Raw genomic sequence first — 25,797 nt, 5'->3', positions numbered from 1 at the left:
ATAAACGTCACTGAAGAGATTGATAGTATCTGAACGCTGGATGAGCGAACTGGATGAGTGGAGTGTTTTTTTTCTAGGGTTGATTTCCTTCCTCAAGTGATTTGTTAATTGCAATTTTACGCTTCCGCCGCATTGGGACGACGCTACCAAATAATCCAATTTCTTCGCGCTTTTAAAAAGCAAATAAAAGCATGTTGACTGATTGCGAAAATGAGCAGTTAATGTAATAGTTCACCTCCGCCGGATGAGTTTTGCGAAAGCGACAAAAGTCCCGACACGTTTGCATGTCCCAGAATGCCGAGCAGCAATGTGCTACGGTTACATAATGACGGCGGATCCTTTAAGAGCCGTTTAAAAGGCAGCAAACGCGACGCGTGCACGAAGGGAGTGGGGGGCGGGGAGGGGGAGGGGGACTCGGCCCACCTAATAGCACATTAACTATTCATGCGGCACGCCGGGCCGTGACTCGCTTTGCATGTTTGGAAAAGACACAGATCAAAAAACGGGGCAAATATGGCGAGAAAAAGCGAGAAAAGCTTCTCATCAGCATTACACCGCAGGCGAGAATCAAGCCCATTGTCGCGAGCGCCTCTCATGACAGCTCGTTTGCAATATCGTAGCACCCTACGTGCATTGTTTACAGTGGAATTATAGTCCCATGTTGAAATGGATTCAGTGATGTAGTGATGACGTTACGCGTTCATAATGGTATGCTTTTAAGGTACATTAACCCAGTGATGTTCCGGTTCTGCAGCACCGGTCTTATTACATATTGAACCATGAATGTATTGATGGGTGTTCCGGTGACCCGACGTTTCACTGGTACAATGTTGAACTGACCAAAAGACACGTTGACCAAGATGACGCATCAGTCCCATAATGCCGTAATCCTCAAACAAACCGAAAACCCCATGATGAACCAGTTCCCTGACCCGTTGACCTCGGCGATCTCACAATGCACTGCTCCTGAGGAATATGAATCCCATAAATGCAATGGTCCATGATGCATAGTTTCCATGGTGCAATGACCCAACGTAGAATTGCCCCAAATCCCTAAAAACGATTGTTTGTGCTCTCATGTTCAAATTTCAGCGAAAGGAATCCAGCTAACAAAATCCAGCTGATTGGTCAACTTCATGTCCAAAGCCAGGAGGGTCCTTTCCACGATCTTGACTGTTTTCCGATGCCAGGATGTTGCTTTCCTCGGAAGTGTGAAGGGGTTTAACCCCCCCCCGGGAATTCTGCAAGCGTTCCCGAGCCGAAGAAAGCCTGTCTTCACTGCGTCATGTGACAGCTTCACAATGTCATGACGGCGAGACAATCATGCCCGAGACATTTTACTTCGCCGGAAGGCTCTTATTCCCCTCGCTCGTGTTTCTCCTTCCTGCGAGGAATTTAAAACAAACCGTCCCGGCCCCCCGACCCCCCGCCCCCCTCCAACCCTCTTCCCCTCGTCGTTCGGCGGTTCGTCATCTCTTTGCTTGCAAATTCCACGCATCATTTATTTCCGGGAACCGTTCGGCATCAGAAGGCGTGGATTATTTAACTTGTCGCACTCGGGATTTATAAGATTGCACCGGCGAACCCGCTGATCAAAACCCTTCCCGCTTTTTCTGAAGACCACCCCCCTCCTCTCTCCACACACCCACACTTCCCTAAATGAATAAACAGCACGGAAATAAGATTGCCGCTGAACGCGCGAAAGGACGACCCGTCTTTTCAATGAGGCATTCCTCGTGTCGGTGGAGGTCGACTCTCCTTCTTTTTGAGACCTCATATGTAACTTCCTGGCAGCCTGTTTTAGATTCAGGCCAAAATGTCGAGATTTATAGTAAATATTGTAATTTATTCTGGTAACCAGTTGAAGGGTGTACCTCGCCCCCTGCCCGAAGATACCTGGGATAGTGTCCGGCACTCCCGTGACCATTGTGAGGATAAACCGTTCAGGAAATGGACGCATGGATGGATTTTGTATTCTATCCGTGGGGGGTGATTTCTGTCCAGATTGGACATTTGCATAGATATGTATGTTAAGAACAACAGATAAAAGAAATGCCCGTTGATAAGCGGCAATTTCCGAGAGCGTGGAAACTAAAGTAAAATTCCAAACAGATGGGACAAAAGCGAACCCCGAGATATCACAACGTAGCCCGGCACTCCCCAGGCGCCGTGCTAACGTGGCCCCTCGTGAGCGAAGTCGTGGAAGCCATCAATTTGGACAAGTGCTATGTTCTTTCCCTTGATGCCATCTCGAGATTTTCCATCGTGATTAAACCTTTGATCTCTTAGCGGAAAATGGGAACCGATAACAGCCGCATGCTTTGAAACTCTTATTTGTCTCCATTTGGACCGGCCTTATTTCAAGGTATCAGGTGCTAGCGAATGCCGCCGATAGCAACCAATGACAAAAGCTCCTCGTCAGTCGTCGGCGCTGCGCCCGCGGCCGTTTTTGATGCGTTTGCGAATCATCGCATGCGTCAAAAAGAAAGACATGAATATTCATACTGGTACTTGTCTGACAAAAAAAAAAAAAAAAGTGGTATTGAACAACGCTAGTACGGTTTTACCCCGCTAGCAAATGATGACCCGTATCTATGCATAGGTGCACCGTTTGCCAAAGTAACGACTTTTTCATCTGGATTTAAGTGGGAATTTACTTCGTGCGGAATGTCAGCCTTTTGAGTTGAATGCAAAGCTGCCGTCTAGTGGAAGAGCATTCAATCCTTCCGCCCGTCACTCTACGTCGCCGGCATTGATAGATGAACAATTTGTAGCGGACGACTAATCATTTTCAGAGCAGTTAAGGGAAATGAAGCAATTCCTCACGCCACGCCAAAGTGGATGGAAACGGCGGGGCAGGAGCACAACAGGATAAACACGCCGTGCGCCAGCGTAGCGTTTCACCTCCCACTCGCCCGCCGTGCGCAGTGTGCTGATGTCGGCGGCGGGTACTTGTGAAGGCGCCTTGACTCGCAAAAGTCCTTCCACTGCCCGACTCGCTGTCACAGTTAAGACTAATAGGGCTCTAATTAGCTCTGTGGCCTTTGCATACAAGGGAATGTTCTGGACTGATGATATCAGCACGCTGTCTTACAAAATATTCACCACCCCACCCCTGCCGACCCCCGCAACAAGCGTGCACGCTATCAGAGCACCGCACCCGAGTCGGAAGCCGGCGCGCGCCTCGGAAGGCCTCGTGAGGCGTGGCTGCGTCTGACTTCTAACACAATCCTCGTCCTTGGATCTTTTTCTCATCTTTGTGTGGTTGGATAGCAGACAATAATGAAAAAGAATTTGATAATCAATATATATATATATATATATATATATATATATATATATACACTATATCAGTGCAAATCTTAGCAGTTTGCAGATGCAGTGCAAGTATGCCCCCTGTTGGCTGCGAGCGGGATAGTTTTCAAATTCGACATCACACCCCTGCATATTTGCTACTTGCAGCTTCATTTGCAGTACCTTGCCGCCATCTTGTCATCATTATCATCTGTCAACCTTAAACCCAGTCCATAAATTCCCATTTTCATCCATCCTTACATTTTTGATAATTGATTTAAAAAAAAAAAATCCCATTATCAGTTTCTAAAAGCAGTATACAATAAAAATGTCCACAAGCCACCATTTACACTCGTGTGTTCTTGATATTTTACTTGTCGAACTGACTGATCAATAATTTAAGCAGCAGCTAGTTCAGCATCAATTTTTACATTATAGCAATTATTTCAGCAATCACACAGAGCCTGCAAACCAACATGGCAGCGCTAAAATGTGACTTCTGTATGAATTGCGAAGATGCTAAATCCGAGCTCAACACATCCATTTTATTATGATTGATTTTGAAGATTTATTTTTTGTCTTAGCATAAATAAAATGCACATGATTGTAAGGAAGCTTCTTCAATATCAAAGACAGTGAGTGGGGGAAAAAAACGAGGGCAAATTAACTGGTGGTGCTAAAGCTAATTAGCATGCGCGACAAAAGTTGTTGATTCCCAAAAAATGAAATCTGGATGTTTTACCTCAACTGTAGTTTCTTTAAATTTCCCGTTGTTGATATTGTTGCTCAACTGCAGTTAGAAGCTTCAGGCCTTACACGGAGCGGTTTCCCGGCCGCTAATGTCGCAGAAAACCGCTACGAATCGCCAAATTCACCGAAATCGCTAAATTCCAAACTGAACATTATGTGACAAAGACGTGCAAAATCCTCGAGAGACAAAATCCACAAAACCTGCTCAAACTACGAAATGCGATTACCGGTGTTGCTATTGCTAGCTAGCACGGATTTTGTTTTGTTCCCGACATCTACTATGCGGCGGTTTATCAAATTTACCGCGAACTGGTAAACTACTACTCAAAACCCTCCCATTATTTTACGAATATTCTTTCTAATTTATTTATTGTTGACAAAACTGTCTTTATTGATAGGAATATTATGTTTACTGGATCTAAAATGGCAAACGGCACTGTTCCTAATATTTTTCTGAGCTATGCAGTCACTTTTATACAATAATTGTAACAGATTCTCATGTTTCGGTGAGGTTTTTTTTTTTTTCCATCTCCATGAAATGAGCGCAATCATAAATGCACATTATTTTTCCGTCAGTGTCGACCAAAAGTGAATCGCATATTATAATCTGGCCAAGCTGCTATTTGGTCATCTTTTATCTTCCCGCTCGAATGTGTCGGGAGATGATTTTCATCTTTTTCGGCGTGCCTCGCCTGCTCTCCCGTCGGCCGACGCGGCGGATTCGCAGGTGCACCTAATCGGGCGTCCCGTGCACGTGACGCTCCTCGCCGGCGACGTTTGCAAAAGTCGGCAAACGGCGGACCGCGCGGCGCGGACGCGCACGCGCACCCGAATGGAAGCCAATCGATGGGGATGTCGACCGGGGGACGGCGCTCGGGCGCGTGCACGCACTCGCCGAAAGCCACAACGAGGCGTTCTTTCCTTTGCAGGGGAGGCTGCAGCACTCACTCGCTCACCCCCCCCCCCTCACCCCCACTTCTCTTCCATGCAGGTTTCAAGCGTCCGTTGACGACCGACCGGGCGGACGCTCCGGATATCCTCCAACTCCCCCGCGAGCACGCGCCCAACCGACCAGCCCGAGCGTCATTCGCTGCGGTTTTACGCACGCCGCACGCAGGAGGAAGAAGAGCGTCTGCCTTCCTCCTCATCACGATAATGAGCCGTGAAAAAGTGAGCGTCACATTTCGTCTTCCTCCCTCGCATCACCCAAACATATATATATATATATTTTAATTTCCCTCCACACAAGTGAAAAGTTGCAGCTTTGAAATATTTCAGAGCTGGGGGGAGAACAAGTAGAGCGATGAACAAAAAAAAAAAACTTACCCGGGGCCGAGCTTCCTCCTAAAAAGTCAAAAGCCGTCGGTCGTCTGTATTCTCCATCGCGGTTCCGTTTCTGGCCCGCCCGGCTGTTCGCTGGCATCCCCCCTCCCGCGTGTGTGCGGGCGGATGGCGGCAGCAGGACCAGCGAGTCCAGCCCGAAGCTCCTCCGGCTCCTCATTGGTCGCCTCTCGCGTCGATCGGCGACCGAGCCCCGCCCCTATCCCCTTTCCTCTCTCTCTCTCTCTCTCTCTCTCTCTTCCTTCTCTCCCTCCTCATCCTCTCTTACCTCTCTCCGTTATCTCCTCCCTCATCTGCTCCTCGTTTTCTCTGTTAACACGTGATTATATGAGATAGCGATCGGGAAGCGATATGTTATCCCTTTCTCATTTTCTACATCCGCACACAAGCGTGCTTCTCCACTTTAAGGGAATAATAAAAATAATTTAAAACGGCGGTGGTTCTCAAACTTTTATACATATTTCCCGTAAAAATACACCAAATACTTTTATTCCTTTAAAAAAAACATACTGTTTATGCAGTTTGCACTTGAATTTGAGATATTTAAAAAATAAAAAAAAAGGATTTGAATTGAATAAAGATTTGTACGTAAATAAATGGCACACTGCCTCACTACACCATGAATGTTTTTAAGATTTCAAGATTTTATAAACGTATTTCAATCCTCCTGGTTCACCATGACATGAGATTTATCAACAAGTGTAAGCAAATAGCGTACATAAAGTAACTGGCAATATTTGCCTAAATGGGACGTTTGGGGTCCACAAACGGGGCATGATTTGCGCCCCGCTTATGATCATAATCAGATGTCTCTGAAAGATAATCTTGTGGCCCGTTAACGGGTGATTTATACTCCCTCCCAAGGAAATCGGTCAGCAGCCAACGATCGTAAATGTTAAACCTGTTCAATATTTACGGTTCCATGTCCTTGTGTGCGGGCAAAAGAGAGTTCGGCCGGACCACAGAGTCCCTGATTGTCAGCTGAAATGCAACCAGCGCCTGTTAAACCGAGTGCGCGTCCGCACACTGATAATCAGGCCCAAGTTTCCCCTTTTCGTCAATGGTTGTCTCTGAAAGACGATCCTGAGCGACTGTCGTGCGTAGGGTACGTTAAAAGCGATCGACCCTCGCTCGGAATTTACCTGGGCCAACGCTCGTAAATGCGAAATTCGCACCAGGGAATCCGTGTTTGTGACGTGAAACAAGACCGTAGCCGATCAAGAATCTTCAATTTCTTCCAGGAGTCTTCTTCATCGTATTTCACGGATGTCTGGCGCCGCGTTGCCGCTTCCGGGCCCGTTTTGGCGCGACACCGGTGGGGGAGGTGGCTTATACGAGTATGTGCTGCGGTCTGCTAGGAAGTGCCGGTAAGTCACACGCGATAAGTCGTCAGCATGTTTTCTTTTCCAATGTAGTAATTGCGATGTTATAAAACATGGGTATGCGACTCGTCCCTTTTCAGCATTTCGGCCTCAGTATTTACTCAGGAAGTCCAGTCGGAAGATTCATAACATCTCATTTGCTGTGTTTGTCACAAGGGAAAAGACAAATGTTGGTTTTCTTGAGCATTACTTGAATGTTTTGGTCATCTTGCTCAATAAGATTCCATCCCACCGAGGCGTCTATTTACGTGTTTACGTATCCGCCGAGGAGCAAAATAACCGGCTGTGACAGAGACGCTGACAATTCACTGCTGAGAAGATTACGAAAAAAAAAAAGAACCCATGAAAACAGATCCTATCGTCATGTGCGTTCGGGCCCAGACGCGACTGCCTACAGAGCTTCTGTTCACAGGAAGCGTAAACAGCATTTGAACCTCACACTTGGCACTCGGCGCCGATTCTCAGCCGCCGCCGTGTTTTGGCGCTGACAAAAACACTTCCCTCCTCGAGTGTCAACACAATTGGTGACAATGACAGGCCGCGGCGACCCGCGGGGGGCTCCGGAGCGGCGCCGGCTGGACGTGTGGCCGTCATCTGAGCGGGCCCTCGAATGCGTCGTCACGGTCCTCGGCGCACATTGGAAAGAAATAACATTGGCGCGGGGATATAGAAAGCAAAATAGCGCGGCTACTTGAGCAAACCTTTTGTTCCGATGCTGACGCTTCTTGATTCAAATTCTACTCGCCGATCATACAAATTCCAGTTAGGCGGGAGTCCAGCGATGATTGGCGAGGAAGTGTTTTGATCATTCGATTGGCTGACTGTGAAGACTTCATACGTATCTTTTTGTCAATAGCGCATTTCCTGTTCTGAACATTTCGCAGAACGCCAGAAATGCAAACTAAAAGTTGGGCAGGTCGAAAGCAGACAACATTAAATCTCTTAAAGTTGCACCGCTTCAATTAAGATGACTATTAATCCCCGCAAATTTACACAAATGAAAAGAAACTACAGTACAGCAAGTTGCACAGATAAAAATAAAACTACTATTCGGCACCTTAAAATTAGACAAAAACAAACGTGTCCAGCTTGAAATTTCCCGGTTGACCACAAATCCCGCAAAAGTTGCAAAATCTAGAAAAGGCTGCTGAAGTTAAAGATCAGGTTTTAAAATCTCGTCATGTCAGGTGTGACGGTAAACTGAAATATGATGTGAAGATGAAGACGTTTATGGAGTGAACTTTGTTCCCCAGCACGAAACGGGAGCTGAACTACTACTAAAAATCATCATCACATCATCCAGTATAAGTTTTGGGTCCTTGTAGAACCAAGTGTACTTTGGTGACTGCTGTCCTTTCCTCTTACTTCCTGCTGTCTCCCCAAGTGGTGGGTTCCACTTGACGGATCTTGCCCACCGCGATCCCCGCTCGCCTTTCTGTAATGATCACTCCTCCGTCCCCATCTCGCGCCCATGACGCATCGCTTCTCCATCCTGTTGATTTCTCCTCCGCGCATTAATTGATGAGCGAAGACTAACAAGTTGCCCTCCTCTCGCCGCTTTCCATCATGCCGTTGCTCCTCAAGGACCCCTCTCGCTTTCTCTCTCTCTCTCTCTCTCTTTCTGTCTATCTCTCTTTCTCTCCCTCCTCCTCTGGCTTCTACGGAGGCGTTCATTATTCATGGAGTTAGTCTTCAGATCCAGCCAGCGGAGGTTCGGCTAGAATTCCCGGGCAGCCTCAACAGCTGGCCCGAAGCGGCGGAGGCGGGTCGGACATGACTGACTAATTGATTGACGGCTAGCGTTAGGACGAAGCGCGTGCCCGGTAACACGAGCGCCGGCGCTTCCTACGCGGGCTAATTGGCGGTCCGAAGGAAAATGCAAATGTAGACCCCTGTCTGGGTTTTCCCTCAGTAAAATGCATTTCCTGACGTTGGTGACGTCCGTCGCGCTGATTGACGCCATTGGCGACCCTTAACCTGGGGGGCAAGGTTATTTTGATTATGGGTTGTTGCCGTAGCAACACTAGCACAAGGGGATCCAGGCTACTGTAACGCAAAGGCTCTTTTAAAACCATTTCCAGGGATCTTTATGGCCGATTCCAGTGAACTTACCCATGTTCACTGCGTCGGAGGACTTTTGATTGTTGACATTGCGGTGGAACAGAATCTCGATGTGGTGTTCTGTGTTGAGATTATCGGAACACTTAAATGTCTGATGTTTCGTCTTTATGTTGGGTTTGTAGCAAATAATTAAACGTTCCAATGTGTGTAGCAAAACTTTAACGTGCACAACTTCAGGGCGATTCGCAGTCGTCCATATTTCCCCTTTCATACCGTTGATCAAGTCCATCTTGCAAGGGTGACGGAGGTGCATTTCTCCGCCCAAATACAACCACGACGTTCGTTGTTTCGTTTTCAAACTGCGCCTTCGACGACACATTTCCAAACGATCCGAAGTACAGTTACTTTTGTGGCGTCACAAGTCACCGGCGGCTAATCTGCGGTCTGACGTCTTCTGAAATTTCAGCTCTTGCTGCGTTTTCCCCGCGACCGAATTGTCGAAACTCACCTTCCTTATCTCAGCGGGCTGAGTATTGAGCAGTCTGTCCTGAAGAAGTGAATAGAAGAATAAGAGGAGGAGGAAAGACTCTGAAGACTCCGCATTAAAAAAGATGAAAGTACAAAGCTCTTGAATAAAGCCCGATGAAAGGCTCCGGTGGGAGGCGGTAAAGTGGTATTAAAACAGTAGTAAACAGCCTATAAAGCTGGATGACGGTAGTAAATGCGCATGGATCCCGCAGATGATTTATTAATGGACGGCGGGAGAGCTTGCGTGCACATAGAAGTGTTAATCCCGGTAAACAAAAACAACAACAAAAAAAAGCTGCTTCTCCCGAACAACAAGATTCCACCGTGCCGGAAAGGTTACCCGACTATCGATCGCAGGGTCGTTCCTGCGACGAGAACTTTTTGATGACACCTGTCCAAATCACGGCTTTGGGGGGGTCTCATCGCCGCTCTTTCGCGCTGCGTGGCCGGAGGGGTTTTCCAAAGAAAATCTTTGATCAATACTAGTAATGAAAAGGAATTTATATTCTTTGATTTCGTTTGACCTTCGTATGTATCTGAATTAGTCTAAACGGTGTTCTACGTACATCGGCGGTGGATCCCACTGCTGAGGCTGGCCCCTTGTAAGGATAGTCACAAAAAGAACTTTGTAAGCTTGCAAACATCTATTTGCAAATGGCATGATATGCACACACACGTACACGAATTCAAGCTGCGAAACTCGTTAAAGATTTCACCGTACAGGGGGTTCTCGGTTTATGTTCCTACGGCGGTGATGTAAGCTTAATTTGGACCTGAGTCGGAACATTCTGCACCGTTCTAAACCCTCCGCGACCCACTTTTGGGTCTCGGCCTACAAAGACTCGCTGCACTACTTGTTCTTTATTGCGCCGTAATATCTGACGCCTTGCTTTCCACAAGTAACTTTCGATACGATGTCCCCTTTAAGTGCAATTACGCATCTTAAAAGTAAAAAAAAAAAAAAAAAAGGACGGCACAACAAAACTATGACACGGGGAAATGGAATGGATCATTTTTATGCCTGAAAAATCCTGGATAATAGCAAAGTAGTACTTGGTGTCAAGGAAGTATGTAGCAATAATTGGCACGATATTAAAAATTTTTGTATGTCAGGGAGGAATTGAGTTTAGCCCAGGTCTGCTGCACGTGGGTGTGTACATTTACTCTTATTTATATTAAATGAAATCACCTGTTTTTTGAGGGTAATGTGGTAAAATGGGCTGGAATGGATTTTAGTTTTAGGGGATTAGACTTTCTCGTGTATTCGGGATTACTGGCAAAGTGAGCTTTCCGCGTATGCCCCTTTAAATGAGGTGCACAATAAACTTGCTACTTTTAGTGCAAATTCATTCTGTCATTCAGCAGCGGAACCGTAATGAGGTTGCTTGGTAAAATGACGGCCGAGTGTTGAGTTGAACTGAATTGATTCTCCCATCGGTCAAAGAGGTGGAGTGCGTTTGGCGAATTTGGCTAATTCAAATATATATGTTCTGCGGTGTAAAAAAAAAAAAAAAATGGATACTTGACATCCCGAAAGGCCCGCGAGCTGCCAGTTGCGATGAGTCTTGGTCCCCTTCTCTGCAAGGCATCTAATTTTAATGACGGCTCGGTGTTTTCCCACCATTAAAAATCCATAAAGTACTTTACGAGGAGGACTGCGCTGTCTGTGCCCATAAACAAAGACTGACGTGAATGGTCGCGGTGCAGGAGGCGGGTATTTGTTTTGCCGTCCACCCTCCGCACGTACCCTTTCCTGGTTAGAATGGATGAATCGTCGCGCGTCCAGGCGTGAGACGGCGTACCACTGCGGGTCTTTTAAATGAAGGCTGCGCACGCGGGAAGGCAGCGGGACGGGGCGTGTTTGCCGGTGTGTCTGCGGAGGATCCCCGCGGCGTTGCCAGAGGCGGCTGAAGGCAGGGGCGGCAGAAGTTCTAACATTTCCCACCACCACCACGTGATTTCTTTGTGATACTTTTGTGATCCGATCGCTGTGAAAATGTGGCCGTCGTGGGCTCTGTTGTGAATCCTCACGTGGACCGGACAGAATATTTGATCGCGGGGTCGGTTCATAATGCATTCGCTGCACTTTTGTCACAGTGACGCTGACAGCGAAGGTCGGAAGGTGTTTGGGTAGGGCCCCAAAGTTTGGCTTCTGGGTTCGAGGATTAGCTCTGCTCAGCTCCAAAAATGAGGACTCTACCTAAGAGGGTAGAGTAGGCGCAGGCACTGAATTTTCCATCCGTCCATTTTCTGAACCGCTTATCGTCACGAGATTTGCGGGTGTGCTGCAGCCTATCTCAGCTGTCATTGTCCAGGAGGCCGAGTACACCCTGAACTGGTTGTCAGCCATTCGCAGGGCACGTCGAGACAAACAACCATTCACACCCACAGTCACACCTCGGGGCAATCTCGAGTCTCCAATTAAGGCATGTTTTCGGGATGTGGGAGGAAGCAGGAGCGCCTGGTGGAAAAACAACGCAGGCACGGGGAGAACATGCAAACTCGAATTAGGCGGGGCCGGGATTTGAACCCTGGTCCTCAGCACCACCGCACTGAATTTTCCACGTTTATAACTAAAATCCCATTATAGATTGTGTCGGGGCTTGTTATGGCTAAAAGAATGGAGCCATAGTCGGGTCATATTTTGGAAGTGTGGTTCAGGTTAAAGTTAAGCTGAAGGCTTTTTTGGGGGCCCGGTTATTTTTAAGGCTTTATAAGGTTGTTGCACTCGGCGTTTTGGTTTAGCGTTAGCGGTAGCGTTTACAGTAATCACTGAAGGTTCAGGCTAGACATGGGAGTTACATTTTTTTTTTATTCAGTCCCTTAATTGATAGCAACTTGTATATATTACATATTTATTACACTACATAGAATTAGTGAATATTTAGAAAGGTCACTTTTTTTTTTTTTTAACTGCTGCGACTCAGATCGCCTCAGTAAATCGTACGAATGTCCGTCGCCGCTCGCACGTCGTCGCCCCGTTGAATCATTGATGAGGTCGATAACGTCTTTTTTGCAGCCGCGCATGAAATCCAAGCGCAGACCTGGCGGAGTGACCGCAAAAGCACTGCGCAGTCCGCAAGAAGAGCCTGACATCCGATACGCCGGGCGGGAAGAAAACGGATAGACTTGATGTAGTTCATATTTTGGGGCAAACAATCTCACAAAGGTCGAGGCGCTCTGTCGTCACCTTAACGACTTTTCACTTTTTAACCTGTCCACTGTTTGAAATGGAAGCATAAAACTTTAAATTGATCCAGTCTGACGACGAGCTGCGTTTTGTGGCTTTGAAGCCGAGCCGCATTCTGACTGCGGCTTTGCGATGTTCAACTGTGGGGCGATATTTTTGGATGAACATTATGGAAAGTCACAAGTCCAAAGGTTTCACTTCCTGGCAGATAGCTGTAGCTGCCGGCAGTGTCTGCGCCTCAGAGTCAGTGATGTTCTCGCACCCTTTTCACACTCGGTTAAACGTGAAAATAATAAACAAAAAAATACGGCTGCCGATTTATGAAGGGCAAAAACGCAGATGATCCAACGTATTGCAATGACACGGCAGCTAAATTCGATGGCGTTTAGTGTTCGTAATCCCGTAATATTTGAGCAGTTATTTCCCTTGAGTTTGAGTTTTTCTTCTGTAGTTGTGGTTAGGGTCAGGTTGGGTTCAATTTGAACTAAAGTCAGGAGTAAGGGGACGTTAGAGTTTGGGGTTCTGGTTACAGTATATCCATGACACCGCTTTTGAAATTCGGCCATCTAATTATCGACAAGCACACTCATACATATCAGCGTTTTTGTCCACACCACTCAGGAATGAGCGCAGCTCCAATAAAAGACTGGATGAACATGATGGAAAGTCACAGGTCAGATGGGATAGCCGAGCTTTATCTGACAATCTTGAAACCTTTGCACAGTCGATAAAACCGACTTCATTAACGAAATCTGACCATTTTTAATGCCCGATGAAAACCCAGTGACCCTAATTATTGTACTGGCGCACAGCTGTTGAAACAGCCAATTTCTCTTGGGATTTAGAGGTAGAGTTAAGGTTTTAGTGTTTTGCTTGGATTTAAGGGTTTGGGTGAAGGTTTTATATTTAGTGGGCCGGCCGTAGCCTTCAAATTCAGGTTTTAAGATGAGCAGTTTGGGTGAAGGTTATCTGGTTCGGGTGAACAGGCCTACGGTTACTTTAGAGTTGGGCTTGTGGCTTGGAGTTGATGGGTTTTACAGTTTCATGGTTGGGGGTTTGGTTTTGGGATTTGAGTGTTTTAGGGTAAAGGTCATATTTAGGTATTGGTACTAACATTTTACTTTTATAATAGTTAATTTTATCAACACCACTTACTGATAAGCAAACACCGACTAGTCTAAGACAAAAGAAATGTTCACAACTGACCGCATCACCGATTTAAAGACTCATTTTTGATGGATTCTGAAAAGGACTCCCACCGACAGCTTTGTCGACCATTGCATCACCTTTTCACACTCGATGAATACAACTTCAGGAACAAAACACGATCACCGTTTAATGGAAGACAAACACCCAAATGACCCCACTTACCGCAAAGACATATGAGTGTTTAACAGCTGTTCCCTCATCCCAAAGAATCCCTTTGTGGGTGTTTTGTGAGGCATTAACCCCCCCCCCCCCCAGAAAAAAAAAAGTCCTCTTTAGTTATCATCAAATCTATTTTCTCTTGTTCCTGCATAAACGTGCAAGGGAGCCATTAAAGTAATGGAACTTTTCCTGCTGAACTCTGCATCAGCACGGCTTGTTTTGGTCCCACACGCACCTTGGACTTCAATGCGCCCGAGGAGGAAGTGCACTATTTAACGCAGAGTGAGTCAAGAGGAAGCCCCGCGCTGAGGTAACACATATTTGGGAGGGGGAGAGACCCTTGACGAAACGTGAGGCGACAGGTGCGCGCATTTCCCATGAACGGAATTTGCGGGGGGATGAGACGACACCGCAAAGGTGCCTGCAGCACGAGTGGAAGCGCCGAGTGGAAATTGACACTGTCAGATGTCATCGGCGTGAAGGGGAAGGAGAGGCGGAAGCGCACCTGCGTCACTCCCGTTTGTCCTCGATGGCGCACGACGGGGGAAAAACGCCAACAGGGATTGTGAGGGCGAGCGCAGCGCCGTGAAATATTCATGGTCCTTTTTGGTGGGCGACATTCCAGCCATGGCAAATTGGGGGGGGGGGGGGTGGCGTATGAAACTGAATGACAAATTTAATGAGTTTCATCTCATCAGCAGAAAAATGTTTCATTTATTCATCTAGCTGACCTCCTTTTGCCCCTAAATTTAGCAAAGTGAATATCTCTTCTACTAACAAATAAGGACAGATGGTTACTTTTACGTGCAATGAATATATATATATATATTTGGCCTGTAGGGACAAACCAAAGTTTATGTGATGAAAAGAAACATGACAGTTCCAGAACATAAACGTTACAACCTTAGTGATCAATCTTCGAAACAATGCAAAATGTTAAAGATTCTGATCTGGAGTATTGAACTGTGGTTAGGGTGAGGATAGGATGAGGGTGTTCAGGGTTAGGGTTAGGATAGGGGAAGGTAGTTTAGGGTTACGGTTATGGTCTTGAGCTCAAGCAGTTTTGCAAAAAAAAAAAAAAAAAAAGCCAGTGACAAATATTTTATGCAACGAACTCTTTTTTCACTTTGACAGAGTTAGAATTGGCACGAGTTCAATCGACAAAAATGTTCCCTTTATAAATCCAACAGGCCTTGTTTTGTACCAGATTTAACTTTCATAAAAAAAAAAAAAAAAAAATCTTACTGATAAACAGACTGATGGTTTTGTTTGTGTGCGATGAATTTTTTTTTCTTCCACCTTTTATAAACACTGTTGGATTATTTGCCATTCATGAACAGCCAAAACAATATGCCTGTTTGAAAAATTACCTGAACAATATATGTAACAAAATACTGCAAAAATGTAACATCAGCAATCACAAAAGAGTCAAGATGGGATGTTTATCGATTGAGTCCATGCCAAAACGACGAAAGCGCAAGAAACGTACACATGCGGTTGGTAGTAGTAGTCTGTTGTGTTTTGTTTGTTTGGATAAGACCTTCCTAAAGTTTTCGCTTGGTACCCCTCATCTGGACAAAATAAAAAAACACGATTGCGGTACATCTCATTTGTAGGTAGATTGATAGGGAAAATACTTTAATTTTGACATATACTGTAGGTAGGAAGCAAGGATAAATGGGTAGGTAGGTAAGACCTGCAGATATGTAGAGTAGTAGGATAAATACAGTAGATAAGTAGGTTGGTAGGATAACTAGGAAAGAAGAACAGGTAGGTTAGTTAAGTGCAGAAATAGGTCGGAAGAAGGACAGGCAAGTAGCTCAGTTGGGCAAAGAGGTAAGAACGGTAGAACAATGTGGTCTGTGCGTCGGGTGAAATGGTTAGCAGTATAAACAAGTAGGTTGGTAGGTGGCTCGACTGTTGGTAGCCGTTTACGGGGGTGAAAGTGTATCGAGGCGTAAGACTCTGAAGGGAGCAAAACCAGAACTTTTGATGGTAGCACCCCTGAAGCGACTGTAACGGACTTTCTGGTGTTATATTCAAATGTTGGCAGCTGTTAGCATTCGTCAGTGACAGGGACTCCAGCCATATCCATAAAAGCCTTACAGACCAAGGTAATCATGTTAATTATTAGCGGCTGTTGCCCGTACAAACATTTGAGGGAGAATTCATTTCTGGTTGGCACAACATAACCTCTCTCTTGCCCCTGGTTTTTGTTTTGTTTTTTTTTCTCCTCCTGTTGCTGTTGTTGTTTGGTTGCAGTCGGTCGCCGTAATCTCTGCGCAACAAGAAGCTCCCCCGTAGAGAGGCGCCATTGTTCACAAGCCCGGCGAGCGCCTTGATCTGTATGCGGGTCCACCTCACACTTCCTCATGGCTCGCAGTGTGTGTGTTGCTCGCACTCCAGGCCTCATTACGTACTCTAACTCTGAATTCATGGAGCATGAGTCCCACGGTGTTTGGCCCTGTGCATTAGCTCCGAGCCTTTTTTCCTGTCCAGGAAAACACACGGAAGCTTCTTCAACCGAACATCCACTTGCATTTATTCGTATCATACTTTTAAATCATGTTTAATTTCCTCCGGAAGCCCGTTTTTTGTTTTTTTTTTTTTGTCCGCATGAACAAACAAATGGATAACTCATTTTTAGCAGCATTGATCCGCCCAATTAGTGGCTAATTGGGTTATTAGCAGCTTGTTGGCTTCGCGCAATTGTGGGTTCTGAGAATGATCCCTTTTTGGCTGGCAGACAATAATAGCACAGCCATTTCTGTGTCTAGGTTCACATTTTGAAGTTGTGCAGTCCAGTTGTAGCAACACACGGCTAATGCGCTAGCCTTATTGCACCGTGATTTATGTAAACAATTCTACTCATAGCTTGTGACGTGAGCAGTTATTTTCGGTCCTCGGTCACAGTTTGAGGTCATGTCGTATCCAAATGTAGCCACGCAAACACTTGGAGGATTTCCGCAGCCGATCAGGCGATTAGATGCTAGTTAAAATCTTTTGTCATTTTCGGAAACGAACCCAAATGTAGCAGATCAGCAGCTCCGCTCGATCTTATAGAAAGTAGCACTGCTGCGAAAGTTTATTTTAAGCAAAGGCACTGGCTTGGGATCAAACAGACCACGGGATGACATGTTTGTGTTTTTTGCTCTGACGGGGGGGAAAAAAAAAAGCCAACAAACAAGTTCCTGCCTCCCTCGCTGGAGGACAAATTATTATCTAATGAGAGCAACGTTTCCAGAAGCTGGAAATAGCTCAAGATTTTAAGGCTATTGGATTGGATCTGGTGTTTACTTGTGAGGAGCAAACACGGCAGGCGGCTGTGAGGTATGAAGTCGCGGAGTTGTGCCGCTCCTTCGGCTCGCGTGAGGCTGATTTTCTTACTCCTAATCTTTGCGGGAAATCCGGGATAAGGAAATCGGGAGCGCCAGGTAATCCAACCTGTGTGTGTTTGTCGCTGGCCCAGGTCGAGCATGTCAACGTCTGACGCTAAGTTTGGCGTCCAGCTGGCGGGATAAGCTAATGGCTAACTCCAGTGAGGTGTCGTCTGATCGCCCAAACCGGAGGCTTGATTGCGGAGGCGGCTTGTACGTTTTTTTTTACTCGGACCTCCAGTGGAGATTGACCTGACTTAATCCACCACCATCACGCCACAATCGTAGACACCATCAGTACTATTAAAAAAAAAAAAAAAAAAATAGAATGCAACTCTGCCCCGTTGCATCATCTGGAGTAGTTTAAAATGAACGTCTACTTAGTCAGCATCGATGCTTATTATCAATTGTATAAATGTGTGCTAATTGCTGCGGTTTTGCTCCGTGAATTTGGTGATAATTGTAGCTCTGACGAACCAATCAGAGGGCTTGGCCTGTCAGGTGAATATGAAATCTGATTGGTTCAAGAAATGATCACGTTGTTAAGACAGTCTCAATTACATCGGCCAGCGGTACTGATTTGGTATTCCCTGGGCAGCTTTGGTTGACCTAACCTTTGACCCCGCACTGCCTGATTTACTGATTTTGAAGTTGGCAACGGGCTTGAAAGTGGCAGAGTTTTGCGCTCGAGGTAGATCCGTTGATTAGTACTGCGGAAAATCCGGGAGAGTGCCGCAAAGTGAAATTTGAAGTGGCGCAAACCAAACGTATAACTGTATTTCCGAACTATATCGCTGTGATCATTTCGGGGAAGCCAGCGACTGCGTCACAGTTATTACATGTATCCCGGGTGCAAGGCAATTGAATGTTTAAAAACTTGGGACAGCAAACTCTCCAAAATGGATGCAATGTGGTGGTATTTTATTTATTTATTTTTTTTAAAAATGGTGCACGAGCGCCGCGTCTTGCCTCCGCTTCCTTCGCTGACCACCTCCCTCCGAGTCCACTTTGGAGTGCTTTGCAGCAGAGCGCTCAACTCTCTTAAGGAGGGCGATAAATTCACGTGAGAGTGCCCCGCTCGCGAGGCTTGTAAACATTTAATAACATGATCGATGCGTCGCGTTTACGAGGTCAAACTGACGCCAGTTAAGCGGAGAGATTTGGCTAATAAAAAAGACTTGGGTGTCCGCGGCTCACCCGAGATTTAACGTTGGGTTTCCTGTAAACATTTCCTTTTCCTCTGAATTTTTTTTTTTTTTTCCAGTTGTAACAGTTTCAACTTATGCGATGCCTCTTTTGGCTGCCTTCCCAGACAAAACTGTCTTGCGCGTGAGCTTCATGTATTGAGTTGCGTCCGGACTGCGGATTTCCTGGTCTGCGTATTTCCACTCGCATCCCGTGGTCGATCGCGAACCGGTTTTCACTGTAAATGCTGCCGTGAGCTCCATTTTGAAAGGATCTCACCGCTGCCCATATCGGGAAGCGCAGACGTTGCTTTTCTACCGGGGTGTCTTAACACAGCTTCTGCGCTGACAGACCAACATCGTAATCTCTTAAACTGTTTAGCGTGCGGTAAAATTCCCGCCCCACCTGTGGCGCGTCAACTGCGCGTTGCAGTAAGCACGCCTGTGTACCCGCGTAATCCCCGGTTATCGCTTTAGCCCTATAAACGTGCCAGATTTCTTTTATCAATTGGAAAAAAAAAAAAAAAACCTTATCTGAAACGTATACAGCGGTCGACACGTTCTGGGGTAACTCCGGTTATCAGTCGGCATCACGTTTGAGGGCGTAGTGGGCTGTCGCTATGGTAACATGGATGCGATCCAACCGCCAACTGGCATTTAACGCGGGGAAGCTCAGGGCTCCGCCAAGGGACAAAAGTGTGAAATGTGCCAAACAGTTTAACCCCAGTCCTGTAGGTGGCGACAATGCACCCTTCGGGCAGCTTCAGAGGACTTGCGGCCCCAATGCAAAGGGACTGCACATCCAAAAAATAAAATCAATATTTATATTAAGTGCAATGAATTTCATACGGTGGCGCAGCTGGAAAGCGTTAGCCTGGCAGTTCTGAGGACCCGGGTTTAATCCCAGCCCTCCCTTTGTGGATGGAGTTTGCATGTTCTCCCCGGGATAGGCTCCAGCAGTTCCGCGACCCTCGTGAGGATAAGCAGCTCAGAAAATGGATGGATGAACATATATATTATTTCCTCTTCACTCTGCGTGAAAATGCGCTGGGTTGTTTTGGCTTCCTTTTTTTCCCGGAGCTCATGCCAGGCCGGTGCTTTTCACGCACGGCGGAGGTAAACATCACTTTAAAGGGCGTCAGATGTCTGCCGCGCGCCGTGATAGATTTGACCAAACAAACCACCCCAAGTCCATTATAAAGCTTTCGCATTCCGAAATGTCCGCCCCATCACTCCCATCTCCCGGGGGCCTTGAAGTGATTCCATGAAAGCAATAAGAAGAGGAGAGGTCGCCGCATTCACTCGCCTTATCGGTGAATTATTGCTAATGCATCCTGCTGGTGGCAATTAAACATCCGGCGGGGGCTGTTTACACGCTCCACGCTAGCACGGCTGACAGCTTTCCGCAGGGGCGCTACCTGCTCCGGAATGTTCCGCGGGAATGCCCGTACTCGGTCAGCCTTGGCGATTTTCACACAAGGGGATGGCCCTGAGGAGATAAGGCGGCCGGACAATGAGCGTGTCCACCTGGCAAGGCGAGACGCTCCATCACGGCGGCGCCCGCTTCCCGGCAGAATAGACGGACCTCCTGGCAAAGTGTCGGCGACGGCCGTGTCGAATTTGACAAGGAATTCACGATTCCGAGTGAAAGCTGCGCCGGCCGGATGCTTTTGTAACGTCGAAAGCTGCGGGAATCTGAGGCTCACAAAATTCATGGCCGCCACAACGCTCCACTGTCTCCTAGCTGGCCAAGGTAGTGGTGAGAAGTAATGAAGTTCGGATACTTTGGTATTGTACTTAACCAGAATTGGACTACTTTTGGGACATAGACTCCCTGTAGTGGTTTCTAAAAGACTTTTTGCTTGAGTACAGTTCAGTTGTATTTGACTCAATGCAAAGTAAGAGGAGACTCTTTAAATTCATTTCATTTAAATTCTCATTTAATCAATGATTTATTTAATGTATTGTGACAGATTTATTGTAAATATCTAAAAAAAAAAAAAGTCAAGTAATATTTTAAATATTTTTTTGCTGCAAAATATTTTCCATCTTTTTAAAAGAGTTCGTCAATTAATTTACTGATTAACGCCCACCACAAGTTTATATATTTTTTTGTTACTTTTTTGCCACGCAACTGTTCAGTATTTTGCTCACCGAACTCAATGGTAACAAAAGAGAATTTTTAATATAAAAATGTAACAATGGAGCTTGCAGATTTGCTGTGTGAAATGAATCTTGATCACCAAACCGACAAATGCACGAGTAAGAATGCCGACGCTAAAGCAATTAGCATTCCAAGTTAGCAGCACAGCGACAACCGTTTGTGATCGCGGGTCGCGCCGACGCGCATGTAAATAAAACCACTTCCTCTCAATTTTGACTGAAGCCGCATCCAAATAACCCCTGCGAGGCGTGAGCTGGGTTATTAAAATAGAAAAATGAGCGGGAGAGCGAACGAAGGAGAAGGTGTTGCGCAGGCAACAGATGGCTGAAGGAGGGCCACGAGAAGACTCTAATCTGGATTTATGACCCAGCGCGTGTGCCGAGCGCAGCCGCATCTGCCGCCGTCGTCACGGTCGCCGTTTCCTCGAGAGCGCTGACGACGCGCTCGGCCCTCCCGTCAGTGGCACTTTAAAACGAGCGTAGGAATGTGAAGACCAGAACCGGTCCGATATGGGATTTTGTTTTTTTTTTAATCCTACGTCGACGTCGATTACGGGGGCTAGAAAACAAACAAAGACGACGATAGCCGCTATATCGGCCGATATAGAACATTGCACGCATTACACGCGCCGTATACTGTACATGAAGACGTTTTATTATAATACCCTCAAGATGAAGTAGGACATCGCTAAATAAAAATCAGAAACGTTAATTTGAACACTGTCAGCATTTGGATGAACTACAGAAGCACGAATATTTTCAACACTCAATTTTGGATACAAAAAAAATAATTTACTGTTAAACAATGGAATGTCCAATTTTTCTAAGATGATTATGATTCTGTTTTACGCTTTTCACTGTTTCGAAAACCTAACGTCAAAGTCTGACAAGTGAAAGTTTCCGCAAGAACTTTGGTGGGAACACAAAAAGTTCTCGGGACTCTTTCAAGCTCCCTCTAGGACACGCGTTAAGAAAAAGAATTAATTAAACGAAAACTGGCAAAACTAAAATCCTTTTTTTTTTTTTTTTTTTTTAGACATGGGTAAAACTTGACCTGTTCAACCGAGTAGAAAAACAAAAGGAAGACATTTGAAACGTTTTCTTTTTCAACTTCACTTTAGGAAAAAATGGCAAATTTCATGGTGAAAGAAGGACATTTTGGGCATTTTCATTGCGATTGTCAAAACAGGTGAAATCCAACCTAAACCATTTGAAAATGTGGCGTTTGGCGTAAAAATAACAAGTGCGAGCTCACATTTTGCGCATTTCTGCTGGAGGCAGAAGATTGCTGACATCACGTCACCATCTGACTAAGGGACTGTAAATTGTGACATTTGGATCCATCCGTCAGGTTTTACGCGACGTCGACCCCGAGCTGGGCCGGGAAGTTGGCGCCCCGTCTGGCGGCGTACGTGGACGGCGCCGTTTATCACGTCATATCTTTTTGGGCCGAGCGTGTGTGATTTAGACGCCTCTAATTCCTGACGTCTGAATGTTAGCCAAGCGTCGTTGAGCATAATTCTTCTCCAAAGGCCGCCTTGTTAAGACGGGCGCAGCCTGTCAGCCGTGCCAGCCTCCTGCCACCGACGCGCTTGATGAATGTGAAAGTGTGAAAGCAATTTTCCAGCCTCATCTCGCATGCGAACTTCTTCGCTCTCGCTCTTTCTTTTCACCCCCACCGTAGCTTTGCTTCTCGCCGGCATGTTCCCGACACCCGCCTATACCAGTCGCGGCGATCCGCCGCAACCGGGGTCAATTTTGAAGTCCCCGATATCCGGCTCGCCCGCCCCTTTGCCCGCAATTGCCGCCGCGGGTCCGCGGCCTAATGAGCAGGCTAATAAACGACGCGCGCTTCCTGTCGTGACATCTGCTCGCCGTTTGTCTTCGAAGGGCGAACGAGACAACGTAGGCCCTCGACCCGCTGTCCTCGCAAGCTGCTAATCGGCGGCCGGACCTCCGGAAAGGGTCCCTTGCGGTGTCAATCGTCAATTTGCTAATCAAATTATGGCTCGGCCATAATGAGCCCAGCATCTGGTCTTTGTAATAACGCTCATAATTAAGCTGCGCTGCAGTTAGCGCGCGGCTGCAGGACTAAAAAAAAAAAAAACACATTTCCAGTGGACCCCCGCCTACTTACTGTTTACTATTCACCAATTTATCTTTTTTTGCGGTTTTCGGAGGCCGTTTGTAACAATAAGACGCCATAAGATGTAACTCAAGATCTGGCTAATACAAAAGTAGTACAGTATAAACCCGTGCAGTATTTGTGGTTACACATATTTTACTTTTTGAGCACAACATTGGAGTGTGAAATCGGAGCCAACATTGTAGCTCAACAGTACAGCGAGACATTATATCGAGATACCGTAACACAAATGTGGAAAATTGTAGAACGCGCGTGTTCGGCTTTTGTTTATCTTTTCGGCGTATTTTTGTTTTGATCCATTGATCACAGTTTTACACAAAATGCCGCCTTTGCCAGGCTTCAGCCTTGAGCTTCTTCAGCTCTGACACACAACCGTGAGTGCGACGGGGGGGGGGGGGGGGTCCATATTCCGCCATCCCGATCATCACAAACTGCAGTGACGGCAGAACAGCACCGCCGCTTAATAAGAAACAAAATGTTCCCTTCCAATAAATAAAGAGCCATTAAGCTGCAAGCGGGCGTTTTCTTGGAGAGCAGATTTATATTTTTTCCGTGTTCATTAGCCAGACGTAAAGGCCACAGGCCCGCTCGCAGCACTTGATATCGAAGCGTAACAAAACAAACATCAGCGGGGCGGGCGGGCGAACGCGTCGACCCGCTTCCCACGGCGTGCCGCTTACACGCGTGTGCTGATGCTCACACACGGATCGACTATGTTGCGATTGCTAATTGCCCGCAATTAAAATGAAGATGGAGTCGTTACGCCCGATCCAGGGAGCATCGGGCAGGCAGGTGAGAGGCGACGTGTCAGAGGGATTAGGAAAAGTCAAGCACAAAAGCCTCTTAGCACCTCAGCTGACGTCAGGTGGAACACCGGGGAAATCTTTTTGTGTGTCAGAAGCCGGATGCAAATGTTGGGCTTTTGGGGGAAATCATTTCATGCATGTTGTCCATCTTTTCTCTTCCCGTCAGTCACGTCCGCAAACATTTTTAGCATTTCACCAGCGGCGCTACGAAGTTTCCAATATCAAAAATGTTTCGGAGCGCAAAACCCGTTGCCGACTCGGGCTTGCTTGCGATCGTGCCCGCCATCTTTGTTTTGGCTGCGGCGTAACTGGAGTCAGCGAAGAGAGCCGCATTGATTTTTCTGTGTTCCGAGCTATTTCTGCACCATCAACAAGACTCGCCGGCTCGTCGGGGGAAAAAAAAAAAAAAAAAAAAAAAGCCCTGCAATCTCGCTCGGGTTGACTCCAGCCGCTGACCGCCGTCGTTCGTGCGCACGAGGCGCTGAGCCGCGACGGGATCGGCTAGCAGATTGCATTTGCATGAGCCGCTGAGCAGCGCGACGGGCCCGCGGCTCGCCGGGAGTTGAGCTGAGGTCGTGTCGACGCGGGGTGCGCCGCCTCGACCGTTTGCCTTCATTGCCGCCGAAATGACCATAAAAAGTCAACCAATTACAGTGCACGTAGCGAACAGCAATTCACATCTATTGACATAGAGTGAATAATATAGATGCTGCAGTGTTCCAACCCTCTGTCATGCTCCTGGCATCCTGCCCAGGCTGGGCGTGGCCAGCCAATTAGTCGGCACACACCCGCACCATGTTTCGGCTGATTACGCCCGGTACTTATAGGACCCGGTGACGACTGGTCCTCCGCCAGATCGTTGAGGTTCATGCCCCGTTCCAGCACTCTTGTATCCCCGATCGACAACCCGTGTGTACCGACCTTCGTCTGTTCTCCCCGACCCCGTAAGCCTGACTCCCTTGTTACTCCTCCCTGCTTTGATCGTTCTACCGTGTACCGACTCCTGCCTGCCCGTTGACCTGCTCTCTACGCCCGACGTCCCAACTACCGCTGCTACTCTTGACTGCCTGCCCGATCCCTGACCATCAAATAATAAACGTTTTTCCCAATCTACATCTGCGTTTCCCGTGTACTCCTGCATTTGGGTCCTACCGCCGTTCCGATGGGTCGTGACACCCTCCAAGCAACCGACATTGAACACAAATGCCGGTAACACATGTAGACTGACGATGTAAAAAATGACCAATATTCCTGCAGTTTTCTTAGCCACTTGTGAAAGTTCTCTTGTGTGCCTATCGCTGTGTTATACTCCGCCGAGGCGGCCAGAAGGAACAACACAACGTCCGCTAAGTCGAAGACAAAAAAAAAGAAAAAATGTCACTCACACCAGTTTAGCGCGAGAATCGATTTGGGTACAAACCCTCAGGGAGCGGCGTTCCGACAAACAAATCGAAAAGTTTTGAGCGCTAACTGACGCTGCAGCGGGATGCCGTCTTTCTCCCGTCATGTCGCGTAAACGCCGACGCAAGGGGAGGGGACATCGGCCAGTCCGCAGTGACACGACGTCTCCGGCTGACGGATTGCAACTATTCAAAACCGTTGCACGGTCTCTTCATCTCCTCCATTCATTGATTTTTTTTTTTTTTTTTTTCCCGCATTTGCGGCAATGTACGTAATTACATTCCATATTGACGTTCAACCCTCCAACTATTTATTTACTTCATTTTATTTACTCGATGAGTTAGATTCCATCTGATAAGGGAAAATAAACACTTTTATTTTTGGCTGCTTTCGTTGCCGGTGACAATGATGGAAATTCAATGCAGCTCATCTAATCTGCGCAATAATTGTGCAGAGGTGGAATAATTATGTTATCTAACGATGTCCGGGATCAATTTTATTTGTACATAAAAGCACACGCACATCAGATAAAGTTGAAGTGCTTTAATTTTGCTTCAAGGTTACCCCACAAGCAGCAAAGTAAATGCAAAGAAAAAAAAAATTACGGCATGAAAAAAACATTTCAGGTATTGTTTTTCCATCAGTATCATTAAATAATTTGCTTTTGAGTTGAGTGACATTTTAACACGGAAATAAAAATAAATTTCAAACACAAAACACTGAAATTTTAATTATTTTCTCAAGAAAATTTCAGTTCAAATAATAATAATGTGATAATGATAGTAATAATAAAAATGTGTTTTTTT

At 46.5% G+C, this 25,797-nt stretch overlaps 1 protein-coding gene and 1 long non-coding RNA gene across 2 annotated transcripts in view; one reads left to right on the top strand and one right to left on the bottom strand.

The window, feature by feature from the left end:
* The window catches only part of LOC133492499 (cadherin-18), a 57,651-nt gene extending 52,220 nt beyond the window's left edge, over positions 1–5,431 (bottom strand). Inside the window, exon 1 of the mRNA XM_061804772.1 lies at positions 5,371–5,431. The gene's annotated coding sequence lies outside the window, so the exon portion shown is untranslated. The remainder of the gene's footprint in view (positions 1–5,370) is intronic.
* LOC133492503 (uncharacterized) overlaps positions 1–25,797 on the top strand; it is a 239,532-nt gene that overhangs the window by 47,963 nt on the left and 165,772 nt on the right. Inside the window, exons 2-3 of the long non-coding RNA XR_009792657.1 lie at positions 5,036–5,214; positions 6,627–6,752. This is a non-coding gene — a long non-coding RNA (uncharacterized LOC133492503). The remainder of the gene's footprint in view (positions 1–5,035; positions 5,215–6,626; positions 6,753–25,797) is intronic.

Source organism: Syngnathoides biaculeatus, chromosome 19 (genome assembly GCF_019802595.1).
Source record: "Syngnathoides biaculeatus isolate LvHL_M chromosome 19, ASM1980259v1, whole genome shotgun sequence".
In the NCBI taxonomy this organism is placed as follows: Eukaryota; Metazoa; Chordata; class Actinopteri; order Syngnathiformes; family Syngnathidae; genus Syngnathoides; species Syngnathoides biaculeatus.
Note: the sequence above shows the minus strand (reverse complement) of the source record. Positions and strands in the feature narration are given on the sequence as shown.